Here is a 6,000-nt window from a genome sequence, read left to right on the forward strand (position 1 = left end):
GCGTGGAGGGTGGGTAAGCCCTGAATGGGACGAGCAAGCAAAGGCAGTGGAGTTTAAAGGCTTCTGCATGGGAAGCATCAGGACAGAGAATGGATGTTACGGAGGCCGGAAGAGGACTGCACACGTCCATGCCCACAAATCTGGGAGAATGTGAGACCTTTCCTCCCCTGCACACAAAAACTGCAGCTCTATCTCCCCCCCACCAGCCTTCCCAAACTGTGAAGTGAAATACTGAGCACTGTGTTTCTCCCTCCCCTGTTCCAGATCTTCGTGATTCCTTCTTTGCCAAGCTCAGGCAAGGCAGAGAGTTCAGGAGTTTGGTGGAGAGCCAAGCTGGTTCCTTCCCAGCTTGGCTCAAAACCAAATTTTCCCTGAAGTCGTTCCAAGGTAGGAGGACCCGGAGAAAGATTAGGGGGCAGTCATGAAGCTCTTTTTCTTGGGCTCCCATCTCCCCTGATCTTGGAGATTTCAAATGGGAGGAGGGGGGGGGGGGCTGATAGATCAGGTTTGTTTTCTCTCAACAAAGAACATGGCATGGATCCATTTGGAAGAGCATCTGGACTGGAGGGGATATTGCACCGTTCTCTTTCTGTAGCCAGTTGGGTTGCCAGGGGGTGGAGCCTGGGGAGGACAGGGACCTCTGTGGGGTGTAATGCTATAGATTGCCCCCTCCAAAGCTTCTGTTTTCTCCAGGGCAGCTGCCAGAGTGGAACACTGTGGAAGCTCTCATATGCCCTGTGCTCAGGCAGCTGTATTGGCTCTCAGTGGAGTCCCAGATTAGGTTCAAGGTACTGGTTTTGACCTTTAAGGCCATTCACAGTCTGGGCCTAGTATACCTGAGGGACCACCTCCCCCAAGGAGCATTACATTCTGCCACTTCCAATAGGCTGGTGGTTCCTGGCCTAAGAGAGGTTCCCTTGGGCCTTGACCAGAGCCAGGGCCTTTTTGGTCCTGGCCCCTACTCTGTGGAATGAGCTCCCAAGTAGATACGGGCCCTGCTGGAACTCACCCAGTTCCACAGGGCCTGCAAAAGGGAGCTCTTCCAGCAGGCATTCGGCTGAGATCTAGCCACCAGAACATCAAGAAACCTCTCCCTCTGTCCCATGAAACACTCTCCATTGTAATATCTGGACTAACTTAAAAGCAATGTGGTGGAAGAAGTGAAGAGTCCCAGAAGCAAAGGTCACTGATCTTGTTTTGATGGGTGAATTGATTTTGGTTTTAATTCTGTTGTTTTTACGCTATTGTACTCTGCCCAGAGACAGCTGGACCGAGAGGGGCGGTCCTATCAATCTAATTATAAATAAATTAAATAGATCTCTGTAGTCTGGCAAGGAGCTGTAATTCCAGAGGCTCCCCAAGCCCTGCCTGTAGGCTGGCACCCCTAACAGCAGGTAAGACACCTCCCCTGCCTTTTTCCATTACACAATGACAAGAGATCAGTGGTCATGCCAATGCAGTGCCACAGCAACTACAAGGACTTCTATAGGTTCCCTAGAGAGCTTTGAGAAGAAAACAGCAACACCAGGGGGTGGGGGTGGTGGGGTGGGGGTGAGGGTGGTAGAATGCTGTGTTTGCTAGGCTTTGAGCAAATGTAACCCAAAAGGAATGAGAAAATGGGGGGAAATAGACCCATTTGCTAGAGCCAAATGCAGTTATAAGTTTGAAGTCAAGGAAGTAAATTATAACTGTGCTTGCATTGCGGTAAAATGAAGCTGGGCTTCTGTATTCTCTTTACTTGTTCGTCCTTTCTTTCCTCCAAGCAGCTCAGGGTCATCGTCTCCTCCAGTTTGGTCCTACGACAGCCTTGAGAGGTAGGCTAAGTTGAGAAACAGGGTCCAACCCAAGGTTACCTAGTGAGCACCTTGAGCAATGGGACTGATCGGGGCTCTGAATTCGTATCTCCCAAGCCCAGTCTGAAGCAGCTCTTTCCAGCCACACCTCTCCTCAGTTACAGTGGCAGGCAAGTATTAGGAAGCCAAGCCCAACACAGAGCAAAACACCTTCCCTTTTCATTGGTAGCCCTTCCCGTCTCTTAGCCCACGGAAGCCCTGCCTTCTGCCGAACTGTTTTGATTTCCCATAAGGAGGCAGTGGCCTTTTTGGGTTAAGCAAAACTTAAGTGGGATACGAAGCCTCTAGTTCAGGGACGGGAGGAAAGTGTTTGGTTATGAACTTCTCCAGCCCAGTTTGTTTAGCTTGGCTCTCAGGAGGAAGTTGTTGTTATTAGAGCCAGCAGTAAAAATACATGAAATGCTAGAAATTGCCTTAGAATAACAGAGAGGGCAGCAGCAACCAATTTTTTCTCCCGAAATGCCAAAGAGTGTGCTATTACAGCCGCCACCACTGAACCTTCTCCATAGTCCAGTGGAACAGCACAGACCCAGAAAACTACGGTCATGAGAGGCGCTGAAACCTCTGCCTGAAATGAGTACATCATACCGGCCTGTGCTTTGCATGCTCAAATGTTAGCTTTTTTTTTTTTTTTTGGCACTGCCATCCTGGGCAGAGTTACACTCTTCTAAGTCGGTTGACACTGGCGAGCTTAGCCAGGTGTGACTCTTGGTGCCATCAGCCTCCCGAGCATCACTTTCCATGGAGGAAGCATCAGGTAAGGAGACTCCGGATGCTCTTGCTCTATGGCAAAGGTGAGCTGCTGGCAGACCCAGGGTCGAATCCAGCCCAGCTTTTCAAGCGTTCTCGGACAACAGAAGGGGGTGAATGAGTAGCACCTGTCAATGGGGTGACTCCAGGCTTATAGAGGGGATAGGACTGTACTAATGACTGTGAAGTTTTGGGCAGTTTATGGCTTGGTTTATGATACATAATTTGTACAATCTGGAATGTGTTGGTCTTAAGCTTGCTGTATGGCTTCATTGCACAGTTTGTTGTTTGTGTAATGTTGCCCTGAATTGCATTGCTTGTTGTCTGCATAATACTGCCTTTATTGCATTGTGTTGAATTGGTGAATCCACCTTGGACAGACTATGAATGAACGAACGAACGAATGAACGAACAAATGAACAGCCCTGGTCCAGCAGTTCCCGTTATCTTGTCAAAGCAGTTCACTGACAAATCTATTTGCTGACTATGATGTTGTTTCCTGTATTAAATGCAGCACCAACCCTACCCACAGGCTCCAAAATTTTTAGAATCGCCTTGCTGGTTCCACCAAAATTTCATTCAGATGCCTTTGGTGTCAGTGGCCAGATGCTGGGGGGTGTACAGTGACTTCATACCTTCTTTGCTTACTCCCCAGAGGAAGAGGGTTAGTAGAACCATGACACTGCATGGCACTGCTTGTAATAACCTTATTCATTTTGCATCTAACCCTAACCATCCAAATGACCCCAAGCAGTTCACATCTATGATATAATGCAACAAATGTCTTTCATTCATGGTCTTCAGCATCTGATAGTCTACGGTATGCTGCCTCTGAACATGGAGGTTCCATTTTTACTACTGTGTTAGCAGATATCCATTAACAGCACCATGGAGTCCAGCATTAAAGCCAGCCTTAGAGTCAATGCTCAAGTATTTGGACTGGGCAGAGCGTCTTTGAAAGGAAATAACAAAGAAAGCCTGAAGGCAGCCATAGCATTTTTAGAGCAGTAGAACTGGTGTAAAAGCACCCTCGCTATCACCTTCATTACAAAGGGATGTTTTTTTCTCCTGGGCTCACGTGTAGGATAATGCACTTTCAGTGTGCTTTTGCAGCAGTATTTTCCTGTACCGAACAGGAAAATTTTCTTCTAAAGTGCATTGAAAGTGCATTAACCAATGTGTGCAGAATGGGCTCTGTTCGAGGTTTGGAAAAACCAGATATGCACTCTTGCAGCAGCATCAAACGGAATGGCTGAAAGCTCTGCTACAGAACTACAGAAAATAAAGGACAGAAATGACAGAAAGTTGCTACCTTCTCCTCCCAAGTAGTCAGAGTCATTTTGTAGTAGTCTTCTAAAATGGCATGATTGCAGAGGGGGGGGGGGAAGGCAACATATGAAATAAATGCTCACATGTTTTAGTTTAGTTTAGTTTAGGTTTTTTTTTTTTAAACCAGACATCCTACATGGTAGGCCGGAGAAGCAACAACCGACTTGCGGCTCCGTTTGTCTATCGATGCAAGCTGCATTACATCAAAGCTGGGTTTGCACAACAGGCAAAGGACCTGCCTTGACTGGCCTTAAATCTTCTGCGTGTCTTCACCCAAAGCGCCCGTTTCTGTGTATAACATTTCCCCCTCCACACAAGGAGGCATGTTGAAAAATCCACTTGGAAAGTATTAAAATCTATGTCAGAATGAGGGGGGGAAAGTATTTCATTTGTGGATTTTTTTTCCCAGGGAAGATCCAGGAATGGGAGTTGGCACAAATTCAGTCTTCAAGACCTTTTTTTTTTTTTTTTGAAAAATGCATGTGGATTTTACATTCCAGCATAACCTTTTCCACATGCATTCTTCAATGGGGGCAAAATACAGTATCAAACTGGGCTCAGTTCTCCAGAATATCCTGAGTTATTTCCAGGAATACTTGGTGATACAGCCAGGGGTAGAATCCTGAACAGCAGTCCTGGGAGATGGAAGTAAGTAGGGTATCAAGGTCAGAGTGCTAAATAATGTCATCATATCCCTTGGATTTTGCATCTACTCACTTTGTTTCTCTCCCCCCCCCTTTAAGAATGCAAACACAGAGTTATTGGCAAAGACCACACACAGAGGTGTGTATTTATGAATTCATGACCTCCAACAAGCACAGCTTTTGTTTACCATTCTGCAAGAGAGCCAGAAAGAGCTATAATGTGATAATAATAGTGAAAGTCTCCTAACATATATATTTCTGGCGTGTCAGCAAAAAGTCAGCAGGAGTTCTGCAGCTGGCACTAGCATCCAAGTGAGCAGCAAAGGAAGGCTACGCACTACAGGATCTGCAGTTGTGTAGAGGCTCCAGAGAGTTGAGGGTGGGGGGAGGCTGTGGGGAATGTGACTCGAAATGAAGGAAAAAAGGGGAATGCAGAGAGGAAGTCAGTTTGAGGCATACCCACGATTAGCCAGGAATGGACTCTGAGCAATCCCAGAATGGTCTATTCAGAATCCTGCCCTGTTAGTTACTTAGACAGTTCTCTTGCAGGATCCTGGCGATGTCATAAATATTTGAAATCCGGACCAATTCCAGTTGTCTGTCTCCTGTTTTAATGCTGGGCCCATTCTATCTCCTTTGCCCACAAGTCGATAATGCAGCAACAAGCTCTTGCCTATAAGAACCTGGAATGTGTGGATGGAAATGGAGTGGTGCAAATAGCTCAAAATGATCAGTGCTGGAACAGGGCCTCTTGCAATAAAGCTGTAGAGGACAAAAAGACAATAAAGCCAATTCCATGTCAACACCATATGAATATTTCCACTAGGGATGTGCCTTCACACTCAGCCAAGCTGAATATGTATCCAAAAAATACCTTACTGGTATTTTTGTAGATAGATTCAGATCTCCAAATGGTATCTTGGGCTTTCTGGGATAGCAGTAAACGAGTCCTAGAAATCCTGGAAGTATTTAGGATTAACTGGGAATTAAAGACTCCCAAGACTCTCTATCTCTCCCCTCCCCACTTTTTGAAGTATCCGTGTCTTTCTGGGCTTGGTATTGGCTTGCCAAATTGATGTCTCTGATATTATGCCCTGTAATATTGCTTTTGTTTACTTTGCAAAGTGATGTATTTTGAGTAAGTTGCTTTGTGTCAGGTTTACTTTTTGTAGTGGGTTCTTGGCCTTGACGTTGCTGTAGATTCCCAGGTTGTACATTGGCTTGATTTTCTGGTTTTATATTTGCTAGGCTTGCAATAGCATTCCTATTAGGCTTGGCTTGGGCGGTTCTCAGGTTGTGCTGGGCATGAATACTTCAATTTGACATTGTGGTAGAGTCTTGGGTTTTACATTGACCAGATTCTCTGCTTTTAAATTTGCTTGGCTTGCAATGGCGTTCCTATTGGTTTGGCTTGTGCAGATTGT

Source organism: Paroedura picta, chromosome 3, assembly GCF_049243985.1.
Source record: "Paroedura picta isolate Pp20150507F chromosome 3, Ppicta_v3.0, whole genome shotgun sequence".
Classification (NCBI taxonomy): Eukaryota; Metazoa; Chordata; class Lepidosauria; order Squamata; family Gekkonidae; genus Paroedura; species Paroedura picta.